Here is a 21,166-nt window from a genome sequence, read left to right as displayed (position 1 = left end):
TATTTTTGATATGTTTAGAATTCTAATCAATGAAATGATGAAAAAGATGGGATTTTTTCAACACTATTTTTTTCAAAATGGTTTTTTTTCCACTTATTAGAAGTGTTCAGGCTGCCCACAGATCTCAAACTATAGGACAGACGTGTCTGTGCTCATGTTAGTACACCTATGCTAGAGTTGCCATACTTTGTAAGGCACTGGAACTCTTACCATGCACTTTCACAGAAAAACCCACATTCTTTGTACACATACAGTATAAATCATAGTCATAGTATTTTAATGTGGGGAGTGAAGGTGATAAGATTTGCGTGAAAAACAGTTTGGGAATGAGCTCTGAGGCCCTGGTGCTTGACAAGCCCTGGGGCAATGAGTTGGGGGGTTGAAGGCCAGGGAAGGTCAAAAAACAAGCCTTGGGGGGATGGGCCAGGATGTAGTTGTGGCCAGAGTCTCAGTTGATGATGTGGAGGTTGTGAGAGGGTCTGCAGCATTGTGATTGGACTATTTACCCGGAGAGTTTACCTGAAGAGGGGCCAATGAGATTGAACATTGTATGTATGTGCAGGTTGGGAAAGTAACAAATAGGGGGATAAAAAGTGGAATTCGAGTCTCCTCATCAACTTGAGTCTGTGTTGTGAAATGCCACATTTTAATACAATGGAATACCTGTTTCTTGCAGTGTTACTGGATGTGTCCTGCATTTTATTTCCGGCTTGTGAATTTTAGTCAGGTTCAGCAATTGCGTAACTCGTGGCACATCTTTATTTAGCTGGCAGGTTGGAAGAACAATATCTGTGGGCTCACATGGCATAACTGGAACACCACACATAGGTAGAATCAGAAAACATGAACTTCACTCAGATGACATGAGAATTAATTCGACTTAAGTTATTTGTTAGGTTCCACATGCTTTAGTTCATATGGTTATAACTATTTAATAGATTATACCAATTCGAAAATGTTGTTGCAATTTTCACTTTTCAGACAGGATGTGTGTCAGTCACAATAGATAATGGTCTGTGGTGAAACCCAAGGGGTTGGAACACTCTGTGGCAAGCCTACCAATTACTTAAAGCAGAGGGCATGAAACTAGCAGTCTTAGTGGGATCTCCCAAGCTTTATATGCAACAGCCCTTAATTCCCGGAACATGGAACACACTTTTAGAGGGGTGTTCACCAGCATGGAAGGCGTATCTTATACCCATACTACTATCAGAACAAGGAAATCCCATTGAACAGGTGATTGAAAAGCTAAGCCAATTAGGGGATCTACTAGGGCTGGGCTCAGACAAAGCAGCTCACGATAAGGGGAGAGTAGGAGAGGAGATATAAAAAACTGCTAGCCGTCCTGTGTCCTGCTATGTGGATAATTGAAGAACTGCTGATAGTGCACCTGAGTCTTGAGCAGGCCAGAGAGTGTTTGTGTGCGTGGGTGCAAGGTCGGGCTGGGAAACAGCTTGAGGAGTGATTGTATATAGAATGGAATTTATAGTGACTGAAGACAGTCACTGTGATTGATGTGGTTTCTCTTTGGCTTCATAGCTCAGATCTAAACCCTCTGGTGTTTCAGCGGGTGGCCCATGTGGCTGGTCAGGCCTGGAGGCAAGCGCCTGGATCAGACGGGAGACTATTTCTTTCACGGGTGTTAGCCGGGTGGTCTCAGGAACCCTATGTGTCTTTTAAAGCAATGCTATACAAATGCAGATTGATGGCCACAGGGCTGCTCATGCACTTTTATTTCAGCTAGCATATGAGGGTGCTGGTGAGGATTGCAGGGCTGTTAACCCCAGTCAGAGGAAAAATTACAGACACTGCCGAGTTGATTGGGGCATGTCAGGATGTCAGAGGCTCGTAGGGCTTCTGTATTGGCTGCTGCATTAATTATTCTGCTTTATTGGTCATATTAGGTCACATTCCAACCTGCCTAGCCCTTTAAGTGTGGGTAATGACACAGCTGACTCCTTGACTGTTAACACTTCACAGTTTACTTCTGCAGCTGCTTCACATTCCTTTTTTTCATCAGAATGTCTCTGCTTTAAGGAGACAGTTTAACCTGTCTTCTTCTCAAGCAAAGCAGATTTTGTCAGGTCTTGCCCTGACTGTCAGTCAACAGTTCAATTCTCATTTGCCATGGGTGCAAATCCTTGTGGCTTAAAGACGACTGCGGTATTGTGATCCTTTGGGCCCACAGAAATGGGAAGGGCCAGTGGAACTGATAACCTGGGGGAGGGAGTATGTTTGTGTCCTCCTACCTACAGGTCTGTGGTGGCTGCCTGCAAAGTTTGTCAAGCCATACCGTGAGCTGGACAGACAAGTTGAAGAACTCAATGCCTCAGCTGCAGGAGCTGACCTTGAAGACCCTGAGCAGAATGAGAGAGAGGAAGAGAAAAAGGGATGATTTGCAAAACATCACTTGCGGGCAACTGAAAAGTAATGAATTGAATACGTGTGCTTGCAACATAGCTATGATTAGAGGCTGTGATTTTCTGTATAAACCACCTGTATTTACTAGCCAGCTGCTAATAAGAAACTACTCCTTGTATCGTATCACTGTATCACAGTATCACAGTATCACAGTATCACAGTATGCTAGAGATTGGAAGGGACCTCAAAAGATCATCTAGTCCAATCCCCCTGCTGGAGCAGGAACACCTAGATGAGGTTACACAGGAATGTGTCCAGGCAGGTCTTGAATGTCTCCAGAGAAGGAGACTCCACAACCTCCCTGGGCAGCCTGTTCCAGTGTTCCGTCACCCTCACTGAGAAGAAGTTTCTTCTCAAGTTTAAGTGGAACCTCTTGTGTTCCAGTTTGTACCCATTACCCCTTGTCCTATCATTGTTTGCCACTGAGAAGAGCCTGGCTCCATCCTCGTGACACTCCCCCTTTATATATTTATATACATTAATAAGGTCACCCCTCAGTCTCCTCTTCTCCAAACTATAGAGACGCAGCTCCCTCAGCCTTTCCTCATAAGGGAGATGCTCCACTCCCTGAATCATCTTTGTTGCCCTGCGCTGGACTCCAGCAGGTCCCTGTCCTTCTTGAACTGAGGGGCCCAGAACTGGACACAATATTCCAGATGTATGGATTTGTCACTTGTGAAAGAGATGTCAGAGTACGCAAATTTACAGCAGCTGCTAGAAAATGCTAAGGCAGAAGCCAGAAGGATTCTAATACGATGGTAGTGTTAAGAGGGTGGGTATCCTGGGTTCAGCAGCAGCAGTCATTTTTCTCCTTCTGAGTAGCTGATGCAGCACTGTGATTTTGACTTTCAGCCTGGGAACAGAACTGATAACACCCATGTTTTCAGTTGCTGGTCAGAATGGTTACTCTGACCAAGGACTTTCTGATTCTCATGCTCTGCCAGGGAGGAGGGGAAGCTGGGAGGAAGAAAAGACAGGACACCTGACCCAAACTAGCCAAACTATACCACAGCATGTCATGCCCAGGATGTAAACTGAGAGTTATCCGGAAGGGCGAGTTCTCTGCCAGGGTCGGGCTAGGTATTATCGGTCGGCGGGTGGTATTGTATTCTCTTCCCTTGTTATTTCCCTTATCATTATCAGTGGTAGCAGTAGTGATTTGTGTTATACCTTAGTTACTGGACTGTTCTTATCTCAACCCGTGGGAGTTACATTCTTTCGATTCTTCTCTCCATCCCTGAGGGAGTGGGAGGGAGGAAGGGGAGGAGTGAGCAAGCGAGACTGCGTGGCTGACTGAGTTTAAGCCACGACAGTGGGAGAACCCCACTGGTGGGAAATTTTCTTTGGCTGATCCCCCACTGCCACCGGCATCTTCAACGCGCTGGTGTACCCTGTAGTAGTTATGCTGCTAACGTAAATCTATGTGTGCTTTGCCATAGTAGTGACTTGTCACTGGATGAGGCAGGTGAAACTCTAAATTGACAACAAGGTGCAAGGACTGGGGCTGGCCAAATACCTCCTACCACAGTCAAGGGCAAGACTGGGTTGCCTCTGCATTTGCCACCAAGAGCCTTTAGCTCTGCTGCAGGCTACAACCCAGCAGGCGTTGAGCGGTGGGGACACATGCCATGCCAGACCTTGATGTGAGGGATGGCCTCCTCTGTTATAAGAGGGCCATCCAGGAGGGACGGGCAGGCCAAGCAGCCAGTGGTTGGCACGAGAGCTGATCTAGTCTAAATCCCCTGCTCAAGCAGGATCATCTAAAGCAGGTTTCATCATTAGCATAATTAACTATTACAAGTAATAATAATATAATAAATATCGTATTTGAATCTTCTGTTCTCAAAGGCTAATGTCAAGAAGCTGCTCTTGTGTGATTTAAGATTCCTTAAGCAGAGAAGGGGATAAAGAAAGCCAAGGACTGTGTCTTTGGAAGTAACAACATCTATCTGGAGGTTCCCAAGACTCCCAGTGTATCTTGCCAATGCATTGGTGAAACCTTGTTTTGGAGCCTGGACATCACCGCTTTGCTTTGCTTTTCCTCCATGTCATCTGGAGACTTGTTACTAATTTGCGAAGAACCAAAGCCAAAGTGCTCACCGCGTTGATTGTGCAAAACAAAATACAGCAGCGACTGATTTTTGCTTTTAGTACATAAGCATGGGTGTGAAGACTTTGACGGGTTATGTTGCAAGAATTTAAGTGACTACTCCAGTTCAATACATGCACAAATACAAAAGTTAAAGACCCTCATTAGCCAGCTAGCAGAAAACACCAGGCAGAACCCCTTTCAGGGATGGACATGGGGGTGGGACTGGCTGTGAAAAGCTGTTACATTATTAGTGGTAATAGGTAGTGGGTTTTTATGTATTTTATGTTGTGCTCCTTGTCTTTTAGCACTAACCCCTTCCCTTATAGACAGTATATTATACAAAACTGTAGCATGGATGGAAAAATATTCGTGTGTTCCAACCACAGACCATGGGGTGGCACGTGTCAGTGACAACAGATAATGGTCCGTGATGAAACACACAAAAATAGAACAGTACTGTTTGGCATGGGCTGTGGGAACATAACCTTGAAAATAGGGGAGTTAACACTGCTGTTAGTAAAAGGGAGTCTTGTACCAGTAAACATCTGTTCGCATGCTGGCCATGTGTGCGCTGAGGTTGCAACTGGTAATTTTTCCACTCCAGCCCGAGGTGGGATATAAGGACCTGTGCAGGGATGGACAGGTAAAAAGGCCAAATGCACATCTTGATTCGAGGGATGCCCTGACAACTCACTGCCTACCACCCCTCCGACCAGACAACATGTTCCATCTCCTCCTCCTGCTCAGCGGTATCCCATGTACCTAGGGGTTGGTATGTATGTAACCTGCTTCGCATTAATATATATGTATTTGCTTTGCACTAATAACTCAATAAATAGACCAGAGCATTTGATTGTTTACACTGTGTTTGGTGTCCAGTCTTTGTACATGGGAATCCTACGAACCTGGAACAGTATGTAAGTTTCTAAATGACAGTGCGGGTTTAGGCTGGAGGAGAGAAGGCTCAGGGGAGACCTTCTCACCCTCTACAACCACCTGAAAGGAGGTTGTAGCAAAGTGGGGGTTGGTCTCTTCTCCCAAGTAAGAAGTGTTAGAACAAGAGGAAATGGCTTCAAACTGTGCCAAGGGAGGTTTAGACAGGATATAAGGAAAAAGTTGTTCACTGAAAGGTTTGTCAAGCATTGAAACAGGCTGCCCAGATGGTGGTGTCACTATCCCTGCAGGTATTTAAAAGACATGTAGATGTGGCACTTAGGGACATAGTTTAGTGGTGGACTTGGCACTGCTGGGTTAACAGCTGGACTCGATCTTATAAGTCTTTTCCAACGATTCTATGACTTGCCTCAATAAGAAAATAAGCATACAGAAAATACTAATGCTCACCAGCTGTGCAATAATCATAGAATTGATAATCCAGTAATTAAAACTGCAGTATTTTACCATGCACACAGTTCATTTAAGTTGCCTACTCATTAAGTACATTATGGAATTTTGGAACACATTTAGAACATTCCTGCACATATCAAAAACTGTTTAGAATGGAAGACAGAAAACTATCCACCAACAGAATTAAATTAAATGAAAGCCAGTGAGGCCTCTAACTGCAGTTTCTGATGAGAATTTACCAGATTCACTTTGCAGCCATTTTTTTAAGCAATTTTTCTTTTCCAACCTCACCAAAGAGGAGTAATCACAATGATCACATACTCTCCCTTATTTAGGTGTTCCAAAGGGAAGATACTTTTTGTTATACTTACAATACTGCTAACTATCTATCCTTCAGAAGGCAGAAGCCTTTTTTCAGGTGTACTCTTTCAAAGCCACAAAATGAAAATTTGAGTGAAACTGAAGCTGAGCCATATACCTGGGGCTACTCTAAAATAAGAAAGTGCCAGCTGTGCTTTTTCAATTCCTCTTCTATTACTGCAACTATCAGCAAGGAATGAAACTCTCCCCTGGAAAACAGAAATGCAGGATTATGATGCCAGTCTGGAGACTGGTCAAACTTTGACCAATATCCTGCTCTATTACAAATATAATATCTCATTTTTCAGTTCACCACCAATATTACGGTTCCAATGAACAAGGACATGTTAGGATATAGGGACTAAAGATCTCAGAGAGGCATTTATGATAGTTCCATAGTTCTGTTTCTTGTAATACTGTTTTGTTACAGTTTTGTCTTGGATTATCTAAAGAAGCAATCTTTAATCAACTGCAAATGTCCAAAACTAAGAAAACAAACAGCAAATGCTGCTAAGTTTTTCTTTTTCCTTTCAGACACTCTTTTCTTGGCCAAAACCAGATTTCTATCATCATAATATACCCTCATTAAAACAAGCTCTCTACTTGATAAATCTTGCCAGAATTTCTTTAACAAAATACTTCTAAGGAAGTCAATGTTTAAAACAGAGGAGTATACATACATTTAACCAGTTGCCTAAAGCCCGACACTAGCAGATTCAATATGCTGTGCTACCACTTCAGTTTTCATGAAATCATGTGATCTTTCAAACTGGCAGTCTGATGACTAAGAAGCTTTTGATTTTATAATACTAACAGTCACAATTAAAACTACATAGTAATTATAACACACCATCTTTCTCAGCTGTATCTTGAGGCTTGGATTCTAAAGCGAAGATCTTTCTCAGTTTACATTTAGCTGAAATACTAATTCCATCCAACCACTGGAAGGCAGTTCCTCTGAATATTTCACTGATGAATCCTACCAAGTCAATACACATATTGCACCACTAGAAAAGAGAAACAATACTTTTTAATAAAACTCAAACACAAATCATTGCAGAAGAGCATTAGTGTAGAGTTCTCTATCAATGTCGTCTCTGTTAAGTATTAGATTTTCACAAGTTGCAATTAACAGTGCACATTTTGATAATAAAAAATATATTGCTATACTTGCATGTACAGCTTATACAAAACAGTATATATAACCTGCCAGCCCAACTAGCATATCTACAACATGTTCTGCAGCTAACTTGTAAGAAAGTATATTCATTAAAGTTTTCTGGGGAAAAGAATTTGTTATTCAGTATTACTTCATAAGTTACTACAGCTTAAGTGCCCCAGAGGCTAGAGTTGAAGATTCTTTGATGATTTGTTTCTGAGATTCATAAAAAAAAGTCCTCTTCAAAGTTTGCACTCCTTCCACACTGAAAAATATCAGGAAAATATATATTATGAACAAGATCTCAGTGTATCATAACATCTTAAAACTACTTCTTGTGTATACAGCACGTTAAGCTATCTATCTAATCACTGAAAGCAGCATACTTCTTTTAAGTAAAAGCAACAAGGTTATTAAAATATTTTGTCATTAGAACTGATCAGAGCATTTAGATGGATCTCTGATTAATGTTATTATCTAAATTAAATTAAAAACCTGAAGATCATATTCTGATTGACTTTAATGTGGTGTACATTAATGCATACTTTAATCCTGAAACATCTGTGCTAGTATGACACCAAGGCCAACTAAATGAAATTATATGGAAGAAAAAATTATTTAATTATAGTGGATCTTGAACTTCAGGGGTATGATCTGATATATATTCATTCATAAAAAAAAATCCTACCAGAAAAAAACCATCAACCAAATTATCACAGCTGCCTCCACCAAAACTACTCTAAAAGAAGTCGTAACTTCAGAGGTTTTTTTGTAGAAAGTTTAGCCTTAAATCCAGATCTGCTTAGTATACTAGATGTTATCTAGTTCTCTTGGAGTATACTTATATTGTAAAATATTTGAACTCTTAACTATTCTCATCTCCACATGATTTTCTAAAGCAGTATTTGAGACTTGAGTCATTACAAGGTTATGTGGTAACCATCAGGTTTTGTATTCTGACAGCTATTATCTTATGTTGTCGCTGGGTGTGGAAGAGTAGAACAGGGAGATGATGATGGCTGTGAGCTTATTTTTATTAGTTTGCCATACACATTGCTTTATATGTGCCAAAATCTGGAAGAGTCTGAAGAACAGGAAAGTAGCCATCAGCTACAGTCTACCTGCAGCTCCAGTGAGTGTAATAAAAGCTCACTACATGGTAAGGTACAGATGAAAAGGACCACTGTAATGAAGAATTATCAGGGACACAGAGAAATTACAGAGGCTAAATAGACAGCAGAAGTAAAGAATAAATACATCACAAGCAACATTAATCTTGGAAAATGGCAATGAACTAATGGCAGAAGAAGAGTAGAAAAGTAGTAGTATTAAGTGGTTCTGATACTACCCAGGAGAAAGCACATACACACCTGTCTTGAATGAGCAGGAACTGAATTATAAACCAAACAGTAATTTCAACAGGTCTACAAACTTACATAAAATGTTTCTGGTGAAAAACCTCTGCTCAACCACAGTCCAAGAAATATTCCCAAGGCACCTACTGTTCTGCATTTCATCGTAAGCAGTGGAATTTTTGCATGCAAAGGGTTACAGACAACTCCTTGTGCACTGTTGATAAATACAATCTTCTTTTAATACTTCCTAAATCAGATATCCTATAAAAGAAAAAGCAAGAGAGAATGGAACAGATGTTTGTCAATTCAATTGAATTAAATTCAATTCAATCCAGTATCTTTGGTTAAGATACCTTTTTATCATAAACACATCTATTCATACACAGAACCTTTGTGTCAGCGATGGCAAATACAGAATTTGAAAATTACTGCTTTTACAAGATGAGTAATAAGATTTCTTTCTCCAATTCAAACTTGGTGGCTGAATTCCTGCACACAAAAAATCACTTTACATGCTGATTTTATTTCAACAGCCTACACCCTTTACTAGCTTTCCACAGCCCTTCAGATTACAAAAGAATTCAATTTGTATGAACTGAGAACCCAGTAGCCTCTAATAACCATGCTTGTTTCTGCCCCTTAAGCTTGTGTTATCTTGGGACACACTGTCACATGCTAACTAGAAAAATATTATTTGCTTTCTTTTCCTAAAAATGTCTTTGTCATTTCACATAGACTCTTGTCAGCTTAAAGACAGAGACACAAGATATTATCTGACTTACTTTCTGAGCACACATCTTCAAATGTGAATTATATCACTGAGGTTTATTGCTCGCTGTTCAGATCATCTGACAATACTACCGAGGACATTTCTAACAGATTCAGACCACAGCCATGATCACAAAGATTAGGTTTTCCTTAAATCGATAAAGAGGCTCATTTTTATGTCCTGTTTCATTCAAGTCTTGTAAGCAGCTGTAGTGATTTTAGCTGGCATAGAGGGAAATTTCTTCAAAGAAACTTATACAGAGCCGTGTTTTAGATTTGTGTTGAAAATTGTTTTGGTAGCATAGAGATGTTCTCATTATTGCTGAGCAGAGCTTACACAGCATCAAGGCCTTCTCTGCTTCTTATACTGCCCTGCCAGCAAGTAGGCTGGGGGTAAAAGAACTGGAACGGGCAGTGAGAGCACTATGTGTGGCTTAGCTGCCTACTGGGGTTAAACCACAACAGCAGCACAACCTTGATATCCCCCAGCAGTTCTACCTTATTATACCAGAGAACAGACATTACTTTAGAGGCTGCAGTCGGTATGGCGAAGTAATGATTAATTTACCTATTATTTTTGAACAAGACTATTTCTAACAAATCGGTATTCCTCTCTAATTAGTAGCCCCTTGAGAAGATGACAAATTATTACAATAAACTTTCTGTCACTAGTTAGTGTTGTTAGACATAATCATTCTATTTAAATGCTGGGGTTTACTTTGAAATTGTGAGAAAGCCCTGTAGATTTTTTTGTTAGTAAACCCACTTTTTCATTAGTAAGGACTATTTGTAGCTTAGGTAATGAAATGTTGCCATCCCAAATCTGCAGACAAACACCCTAAAATCTTCTTACGTTTCCTTAGGTCAGCTTAGGAGGGCATTAACTCCAGAGCAAGTTACATACTTGAGCTATTTTGGCAATCTGAGAGTTCAACCAACGGCAGTACAAAATACACTGCAAGTATGTGAAGATCAAAAAGTTCTACTAGCACATGTAATAAAGATACAGGAGCACCTTCTTGTTTCCCCAAAGTCATTAAGATCATCATGCATATCAAACAAAGTCCATCAGCCTTCCAGAACTTCTTGATTCTTTCCTCTCCGCCGGAGACCATCCGACGTTTAACCTATTAATCTTCATAACATGGGTGGGCAAATAAAAACACGGTGGAGGAGTCTACTAGCTGTTTCACTTTACAAGACTAGAAGTCAGTCTAGTCATATGCACTGCTGTCCTGGGTTCAGCAGTAGCAGTCAGTTTTTCTTCTTCTTAGTAGCTGTTGCAGCGCTGTGTTTTTGACTTTTGGCCTGGGAACAAAGCTGATAACACCGATGTTTAGACTGACCAAGGACTTTGTGAGTCTCATGCTCTGCCAGGGAGGGGGGGGGGCCGGGAGGAAGCGGGGACAGGACACCTGACCCAAACTAGCCAAAGAGGTATTCCATACCACAGCACGTCATGCCAGGGGATGTAACTGGGAGCTACCCGGAAGGGCACGTCCTCTTTCTGTCGGGCTCTCTTTTCCAGCGGGCGGTATCGTATTCTCTTCCCTTGTTATTTCTCTTATCATTATTATTATTGGTGGCAGCAGTAGTGATTTGTGTTATACCTTAGTTACTGGACTGTTTTTATCTCAACCCGTGGGAGTTACATTCTTTCGATTCTCCTCCCCATCCCTCTGGGGGGTGGGGGGAGAAGTAGACTGCGTGGTTCTAATTTACAGCCGGGGCTTAAACCACAACAACTTCAAAGGCAAAAATTTCACTAGTGTGCCAGGGGAAGAACATTACATCCTCACCACTGCTATCATCTGACAAGCAGATTTCAGAATCATCTGCACATATTCATGGATGCATGACTAATACCATCAAATCCTTGAAAAGTCATTTCATCAGAAGATCTCAAAGCGTCTTACATGGTGAACTTGATCTTACTTTTCAAGACTTAGTTCCATTCATTACTTCGCTTCTCATATGCCCTTTGATGGAAAACCTATGAATGTAGTTTTCAGAAATCTCCACTTTGTCTAAACCTTGATAAGAGATCAAGGCACTAAAGAACTCTAAAGAATTGGAGTAGTGGTTGCTAGAAACCCCTAAGTCTCCTTGTCATGTGTATAGCTGAGCAACTGTTCTTAGGAAACACACAGTTGTAATAACCTGAGTGCTGAAGCACAAATACTATTCCTGCTGAAACTCAAACTGTGCAATTCTCGATGTAGAATGTTGCTTTAGATGATGCTACAAGAGAGAGGTAGGACCCTAGACTGAAGTCATGCATATCTCCAAACAACTGGTAATAAAAACTTAAATTCACTTTATAATATTAGTTCAATATGTTTAAATTTTATTATTTATTTTTATATTAATATTTTTATTTTTCTCTCTCCTGAAAAATATTAGGTACCTCAGCAATAAAAAGGCCATTAGCAAATGTACAGCTCAGTTACATTCCAAAGTGCAATACTGAACACTTTCATTTAGATAAAAATACACACATTTATATCCAACCCTGTCATGCAAGTCTAAAATAAGATTGTTCTTGTGATGGTATGTGTGCTATGAAGCAGCAGCAAACCTGAGACATATAGTTACAATCAAACCTAAAGAGGTTTAAGATTTACGTTAGTAAATACATTTAAAACAATAAAGATACTTATATAGTACTGGCAAAAGTAGGTAGAACATTTGAAGAATGGGCAAAATTGGATAAAGATGGTCTTAGATTCTGTAAAATAATTTACTTCCTGGAAGAAGAGTTGGCGTAACTTGCAGACTTCACTTACGCTGCTTCTTGGAAAAGAAACCAAGGGGCTGATGAAACTCTCTTCTGAAATAATACAGACAACAGGAATTAGACCATTAGAACTCCCACTTGTAAAATGATACAAGAATACTTGTGGTGAAGCTCAACTTTTTTCCTGTTATCAAAAAGCACGACCTACGCTAAACCTACAAAGGCAAGAAACATCTGCAGCACACGTCTTGATTTTCAAAAATGTACTAAAAAAACCCTATATAGGAGTTAAAGTATTTTTATTATGTCTGTGCTTGAGCATTTACATCTAACGATTAGACATGTGATAGAAAAGTAATGAGACCATGTTGATAAAAATAAGGTAGTCAACAGGAAAATCAACCTCATTTATAATAATATTACTGTGATCAGCAGGTGCATAACTCTCCCAGCTATGGTCATTAACTGCATTCATTTCACACTTAACATTTGCAAACCATTTGAAATGAAAATTACCTTCCAATTCAATTTTCAATTTTATTTTATATCTTTAACTTTGATTTACTATTCTCCTCACAATGGTAACTATACTGAGACTGCAAGTAAATGGTGACAACTACCCAAGAGTACAGATAAACTCATCTTCTCAGATTACCTATTCATTTTGCTTCTGTTCACCATTTGCTAATGTTAAATTCAATGCTTAAAACAAACTTAGAAAAAATGACATTGGACTGCTAAATGAATGCTTCATTTATCAGGATTACTTGTTCTTAAAATGGAAGCATTTGTCTCTTTATAAATGACTTAAACTGGAAGTTTACCAAACACGAAAGCAAGTATTTCATTGATGTCGTCAAGCAAAGGGCAACTCCCATACAATTTGGTATTAATGAAAATCTTTGTATCCTAGTCAAAATCCAGATAAAATATTCTGCTAATGCTTAATTATTAGTATCCTAGTATATTAATGCACTTAGCAACTGTAGTGCTATTGTCTCCATAAATAGTATGTGCTTCAGAAACATTACATAGTATCATCACCATCTCCAGGTTAAGATAGGAAACCAAAGAAATAGCAATGGTCCACTGATTTGTCATGTTTACAGATTCTTAGAGTGGGTTATCTTTCTTTTTGGATATCTGTTTCCTGAATTACCACCCATGCTGTGTTAGCACTGTAATGAAAGCGCTGACTACAACAGTTATTAACAAATGCTTACTTTAACATCTATGTTAAACTCCTTTGCAAGTTATGGCATTTAACATAACCTAATACTTTTCAGAATGTTTCTGTATTTCAGTCCTGCTTCATAAAAGAATTCAAGAAGCCTCATGCTACTAAACATCAGAATTTCAAATAATCCCTCCAGCTACATCTGTTCAATAAAGTTTACCTTCAGTTGCTATCTAAAATCTTCAAACACTGTCAGAAGTAAGACAGAATTAGCGTCTCTGTCCTTCTTCTAATTTTAAAAGGTTGGTCTAAGTTTTGCAAGATTAATTTTATTGTTCTGTATCTGAAAATATGCTGGGTCTTTAGATTAACATGAGTAATTTATCATATCTCTGTCAGCAAAGCTAAAATGATGACTAATTATGATGGCATGTAATTCACAAACTCAAGCTATTACGGTGCCTATGAATAAATTAGCTATGCATGCAAAATCCAGTATGTGCTGGTTATCAAAAACTGGAAAGTAATAAACTTGTATTTACAGAAGCAACTGATGGAAAAAAGAAAATACAGTACAACTATCTATATTCTGCAGCAGTGTTCACAAGCCTTGCAATAAATTTTCTTATCAATAACTACTTTAGGAACACAAACATTTTAAGCCCCTTCCCCCTGCAGATTCCTGTACACATAACTAGCTAAACTTTGACAGAAAACTTCTTAAACCTTATCAGGTATGTTCCAGAGTTTGAAACTCCACAGCATTCCTGTTTATTCAATAAATCAAAAGCATCTCTGTGTTATAAACCCACTAAGCGTCTATGTATGATCAAAAACATCACTTCTCACAGAGTAAAAAGAAGCTACAACTGTGGTCTCAGGGTATGATAATTCTAAGATGTCATTCCAAAGAGTTAGGAAAATGCCAGTTTTTCAAAACAATGCCTACCAACTGTGTTTGATTATTCCCAAGATTTCTGAAAATTCTTCTGCCTTGCAAAATATACATGTGAACTAAAAGCAAGCACCTGCCTTAATTAAGATAAATCTCAAAAGGAAAAAAGCTCCCTAAACTAAATTAGATTTAAAATACAAAGTCATAACTTTAAATTATAGACTAAACCCTGTACATGGGGAGGAAATAATCCCATGTGCCAGAAGAGTCTGAGGGTGGATTGTCTGGAAAGCAGCTTTGTACAAAATTGACCTCAGGGTTCTGGTTACGGGCGAACAAGTTGACCATGAGCCAGCAAAGCACATCTCCAGCATAGAAGCCAAGAGCATCCTGTGCTACACAAGGAGAAGCATTACCAGCAAGCCCAGAGCAGCAACCCTTCTTCGCTACTCAGCCTTGGTAAGACCACAGCTGGAGCGCTGGGTTCAGTACTCAGCTCCATGATAGAAGAGACATGGGTATACTGGCGCAAGTCCAGTGCAGGATAATGAAGGATTAAGAGACTAGAACATCTGACTTGGGAGAGGCTGAAGGAGCTGGGATTGTTTAACCTTGAGAAGGTTCAAGGGGATTTCACTAATGTGTATAAATCGCTGATGGGAGGGAGTAAAGACTGAGCCAGACTCTCCTCAGTAGTACTGAAAGAATGGGTAAGAGGCAATGAGCATAAATTGAAATATTCTCTGTTGAAGATACGTGCTAATAATTTATCCTTCAAAGATTCTATCAATGTTCAGATTCTAAATTCATGTCAAAAACTAAGCATCCCACAGAGGAATGTATGATTTTACCAACATGATGTAGGTTATAAATGCCCACTAACTCACAAACTACCAAGACTGCTGCATGGATTGTTACAAATCCAATGAGAAATTCTAATAAATGAGTCAATTCACAATAGCATATTTGTTAAAATAACAAAATATTCCATGATAACTCTACTTGCACAAAGGCACAAAACAGAACTACACAGCAACATAAAATAGCACACCATCCTAACTTAATAGATTATTCACATTATAATGAACACCACAGGGTTTCCAATGGCCTAATGTTTCTTTTGTTAATCCAGATCTTAGTTCTGCTGGTTACAAAACTAAGTGAGTTGCGCTGGTTATTAACAACTGGTGCCACTAGGGGTGGAAATGCTGTCCAAGACTGACAATAACCCAAGTTCCCATTCATGATTTTCAGTTTGTTCTGTCTTCAAAGGAATGTCAGTATTTAAAACATCCAAGAGATAACAATCTCATTAGGTTAATTCCTTATTGACTTGGTAAGTCCCTGTGCTTTAATGCAAAGCCTGCTACCACAATTAACGGCTACAAACAGGCACTAAGTATTCAAGGAAATTTTATGCATCTTACAGTAACTCACTGGAAAAGTCTTGTCCCAGTGGCACAAAAATCTGAAGTGTCAGAAATCACCGGATCAGTCCCACTAAAAATAGGGGGGAAAAAAAATCAATCCATGTGCTGTGTGTGTGCAGATACCCATTTCACCATCAAGCATTTCAATTCTGTACCATACAGCTATGATCCTGCAATGCTACTTCCCAAGGTTCACACAACATATGAACACGGCAAAAACCTGAAGAAAACCAATTCAAGCTGCAATACAAGTGTTGTTTTACAAGTCCAATCTGTGGCTTTGGTAGAATTCTCCTGAAAATGAAAGGCAACTTTCTTTTTTTTTTTTACTTACAGTTCTTGTGTTCCAAGAGCACCAAATCTCCCATATGAATTTAAAATGAAATAATACTGTCTTAATAAAATTATATTATAGTCATATCAAACTTGTGCCCATGTTTGTGACAACATACACATTATTAAATAACTTCAGAACACCCTTGGGTACAAAGGCAGTTCAGATCATGACAATGCTCAGTGGAGGCTTCTGACTTTAGAACAAGAGCAAAAGGAGCTTAACTGAGGGAACAAACACAAGAAATCTTTTGGGGTTCAGGTAGCTTCCATCAAGGGAAAACAAATAGTACAAAGCTGTCTGAATTCAAGCATACATTGTCTCCTTAGTTATTCCATCAGGGAGGGGATGGACTTAAAACTCCACAGCAGCATCAGCTCCTTAAAAACAGGACCTTCTTCTTTGGTGGTTCAAGTAACGCTAAAATTTCATATTATGTTTGTATATATAACATCTTTTACTTTGGAAGATGTTCCAGAGTTCGAGGATTCCAGGTGAGAGAAAACGAGACAAATAGAGAACTCACAACTAGTTTATTAATATAGGAAAATATAGAGATAGTAAAGGATACAGTAAAGGATACTTCTGATGCTTGGTTATCTTACCAACCCCAAGGACTCTGTGAAGATGATCAGGAAACCAGCTCTGAGACTCATCATCGCAGTGCAAGGTGGCAGGCTCAACCTTAGCGGGCATCCCCGCGGAGGCAACACTGACCTGGGTGGTATGAAGTTCTGCCTCCCCTCCATCGCATGAGGCTCAGGCTTTTATACTGACAAAAATGCACACTCACTCTGATGCAGGGGGCCAGCCTACATTGGAAGAAGTGGCTAGCAATCCCTAGAAATGTCTCCAAGGGTCGAGACTGGGGAGTTCTAAAGCAGAACTTTCTGGGTAGGAACCAAAGCAGGACTTTCTGGGGAGCAGCCAAAGCGGACAAACAGTACTTTTCTATCTTTGTGTGTTTCACCACAGACCATTATCTATTGTCCCTGACATAGAAAAGTACTCAAAGATTACAGTACAACTGGGAGATTGTATACTTGACATTCTTGAGACACATACACCCCAAGAGACAAACAGACTGAATGGTGACAGACGGAAATTTGACTATATTATTGCAGCATTAGCTAAATTTAAAACTATTCTTAGCAGTGATAATCCACAACATTAACTCTCAATCCTCATTTTAGAATGTAATAGTTTATTGTAACATTGGCAATAAAAAAAAGTTGTATTTCTCAGAAAGATACACTGAACTGGTATTCATTATAATTAAGGTAACAGTAAATTTCTTTTCTAAAAAGTGAAATGAGATAGGGGAGAGGATCCTATTTCATATTCTATAATGCCAATAGAATCACTGACTGAAATGCTGAAGGCAGTGAGACATTTGCCAGGCATCAGTCTGTAGCAGGATCAGGTACAGAAGCGAACTCAGCAGCACTAGGACAGCATGTATCAACAAGGATTTCCCTACAGCCATTACTTTAATTTCTATACTTTTTACTTCTTTGTATCTGACCATCTAAAAAGTTAATGAAAAACCACTTTGCTAATACTGAATTATATTTCTCCCAAGGGGAGAATAGAGCAAGTTTTATATTACAATACAAGACTGATTTAATAATCAGAACAACATCACAGACATTAAATTCTTTGATACTTACATGTTTGTCTATTTTCCTTTGGTAGCTGCACTTTGTTGACTCAACTGCTTCCTTCAAGTACAAAACCAAAGAGCTTTACTTCTTTATCATATTCCTACAGAAAGGAACAATAACCAAACATAAGCATTGTGACAGAATTTTTCTCACAATCAACCACACTAACATGCAAAGCTGAATTTTTTACATCACAAATGGCAGATAGCACTGCAAGTATGTCAGGAGTTCAAATATGATGGTAATCTATTTTAATGGATTATGTCCTTTACTTGCATGGTTTATGAACAAATAATGCTGACAAACAGGACTCGTGACTCGATCCATTAGATACCAGAATAGCAAAATTACTTCCTAAATATTTAAACTATTAAACTATAAAACTATAAAACCTAGTCTGCAAGCAGGCACAAAGAACTAACTTAAACAGTCATTTAGTCTGTCATAATGACAGAACTGCAAGTGCCAACTACACTGTCAGGTCAAAGCCCTCATTACGTTCTAATTTTAATCTTCATTCACATTTTTTTGTTTTATACTCTTTTATAAGTTTCTCTAAAAAAACGTACTTTCATATAGCTGATGGGATTGCCAGAAATCTCCCATTTTGCTCCTGGGTTCTTGCTTGAGCACTGAATATTTCAACAAATGGGCCACCCTATGAAATGATGATGAAATGGTTTAAGGATACACCATCCAACCACATGTTCAGCACTGAATCATCAATGGCCAAGATGAGTAGATAAGAACAATCCCTCCCTGCATGAGGTTGTTACCACAGTCAGTGTTATTGATCAGTCAGACAGCAGAACATTTATAACAGCTTCTTGACTACTGCAACATAGCAATTAGAATAGTCAATATTTGGCTTTAATGGAGAAGCAGAACATAAAACTGAAGGAATGCCATGCAGTGTTTTACATTTTATGTCATTCTCTAAAAAGCAAAATGACAATAACTGTTGATGTTTTGAGATTAGTAATTTATATTTGGATATGGTTAATTTATACAATTCACCAAATGAGGTGAGTTTTAAAACTTAATGCTAAAATATAAGCTATTGCAGATTGAATGTTTTGTCTGATTTCCTATGGAAATGAACTTTATGCAATGTAATTACACATGTATGTTAAAAGACATTTCCCAGTAACTTCTCTACTAGTTACCAATTTCCAGCCTGATTTGACCAGTCTGGGAAACTCACAAAAATTTACTGTCTTTACTGGGCCAACTTAAGTGGCCGCATAGTAGATCTGACCCTACCAGTATTGCCATAAAAAGGGCTGTACTCATGCTGCAGCCTTCACAAGGCATCAGATAATTAATGGTGAAAAAAGATTATGAATGCCCCTGCCAGGTGACAACTCCTTACACAGAGCATGTGCACTATTAGACATCAAGGAACCTAACCCCAGGCTCTTGGGGGACGTAGGCTTTATCATATGTCCGTACGGAATTATTTGCTTCAATATTTTTCCCATTTGATGTCACATTTTTGGTGCCATCTGATGCACTCAGCCTACAGTTTGCTAAGCATTTTCTCAGCAGCACAGCTGACCTAATCAATCATTGCAACTCTGCTGCTCTCTTCTCATTCTTAGTTGTCTGCACTCCCTGATACTTTCTGCTCCGCTGCCCAATCACCCACAAGTCAGAATGAACAAGAGGGGTGAGCAGTCTTGCCAGCAAAATAAATGCTTTCATAGAACATCAACTCTGCACCATGTATGAATTAGGCATTTTCCTCTGCCCACCCACATCTGGCATCTTCTATTCACATGGCTAACCCCAGTGACCAGACTAAGTTCTAAGGAGATTCAAAATGGCATTCCAGAAATTGCACTCATAAAATGTTTTTTAAATTGATAATGGATAAAGATAAGTGGCTTTTTCTCCCATATTTACAAATACCTTTTGTTAATACTCAGCCCTTGAGCAGGCCCTCAGTTGAGGTTAAACTTAATGAACAGGACATAAAAAAATACCAGACATGGCATGAGAAAAAGTTCCTTATTGCCATGGAGGATGGCTGGATCTCATGGGTGCCCAAGGGGGAGTTAAGCAAGTAACGGTCAAACTCCACAATCAACTGGAGGGGAGCATGGAGCATCTTTTGGGGAGCACAATCCTGCAAAGCTGACAGCACCAAGGCAATGGAACCAAAAAATACTATATAAAGCTCAGATAGCATAGGTAACAGCATCAGAAATACCCGTTTCTGGTAAGACATAGCACTTCTGGAACCAGTGGGGGAAAGAATAATTACATGTGGGTTGCTCTCTTAGAAGGGCACTGCTATAGAGAAAGGGAGGCAAAGCGTGGTGAAAACGAAGCCCAGGAAAAGTAAAAAGGACAGTAAGATCTGTGAATCAAATGAAGCAATGAGTGTTGTTACAACCCTGTGCTGGACCAAGAGAATAAACCAACCCCCATTTTCTGACTATACCTGAAGTCTTGGGCCTGCTCTCATGACAGGGTGGGAGCAGACGGTGCGCCTCCCGTGGCCCATGAGGGTAAAGACAGACAAGAAGTCATGGGTCACAGCATGTTAGCGTCCATGCTAGCTCTGACAGCATCAGCAGCTACCTCCTATTTTATAACATTGTTAGAAAAAATACTGAATACACATTCCGAAATATTTTTTTTATCTGGACTTTTTGCCCACCCCACTTCCCCCAACTAAGCCAACTTTAACTGAGTTCTCCCAGAGATGAAATGAAAAAGGGTAAAAAAACCCTATTTGTTTTACCTGATACTGATTTTTGATCATTTTCCAGTTTTCACAGGCAAAAAACCAATTTCAAGCTTCTCAGACAGTAATGTCTTAAAGTTGTCTGTATATAAAATAAAAATGGAAACCCAATCAGGTATTAGAAATTTACCCCAGGCTGTTTCCAGAAACATCAGTTCAGTTTAAAATTTTTGATCGTAAGGAAAGGGAAATTTAGAAACCATGGCATTTGTAATAGGCCTATAAAAAATGCAATTAGTATGTTTATCTTATTACTTTCATGCTGCCACTGCACATCGAACACAGGTTGCATGATTCTGTATTTTAGACAAGTTTCCATACAAATCTCCCACTTGTTCAATTAGCGTAATTGTTTTTTTAAGAATGACTACATCAACAGCTATATTGAACGATTCTAAATTATGAACGACTTGTTTTAGAAATGCCTTTTAAAGAACGTACTTCTAACACATATATTATTTATATATATATATTCATTTTACATACAGAGCAATCAATCTGGAAATCACCATTTGTTCATTTTTCTGTCTGCAGCCTGATCTTTGCTATTATCTACAGCCTTTAAACAAGCCACAACTACTGAAACTTACATGATTCATGTCTTAGAAGTAGTGGCACCGTGGAGCTAATCTCAGAGTGACCTACTGCTTTGATTCACTTTGGCAGAGCTAAATG

The 21,166-nt window shown here is 39.2% G+C and overlaps 1 pseudogene across 1 annotated transcript in view; it reads right to left on the bottom strand.

Annotated features, from left to right (window-relative positions):
- The window catches only part of LOC308225067 (protein CFAP20DC-like), a 65,064-nt pseudogene extending 44,555 nt beyond the window's left edge, over window positions 1–20,509 (bottom strand). Inside the window, exons 1-7 of the transcript in view lie at window positions 20,489–20,509; window positions 18,309–18,397; window positions 17,746–17,839; window positions 15,739–15,811; window positions 8,882–8,995; window positions 7,071–7,227; window positions 664–828 (exon numbers count right to left, since the gene is read on the bottom strand). The product of the transcript in view is annotated as a protein CFAP20DC-like (transcript). The remainder of the gene's footprint in view (window positions 1–663; window positions 829–7,070; window positions 7,228–8,881; window positions 8,996–15,738; window positions 15,812–17,745; window positions 17,840–18,308; window positions 18,398–20,488) is intronic.
- Between the last annotated feature and the right edge of the window lie 657 nt (window positions 20,510–21,166).

This window comes from Psittacula echo, assembly GCF_963264785.1.
Source record: "Psittacula echo genome assembly, chromosome: 9".
Lineage (NCBI taxonomy): Eukaryota > Metazoa > Chordata > Aves > Psittaciformes > Psittacidae > Psittacula > Psittacula echo.
Note: the sequence above shows the minus strand (reverse complement) of the source record. Positions and strands in the feature narration are given on the sequence as shown.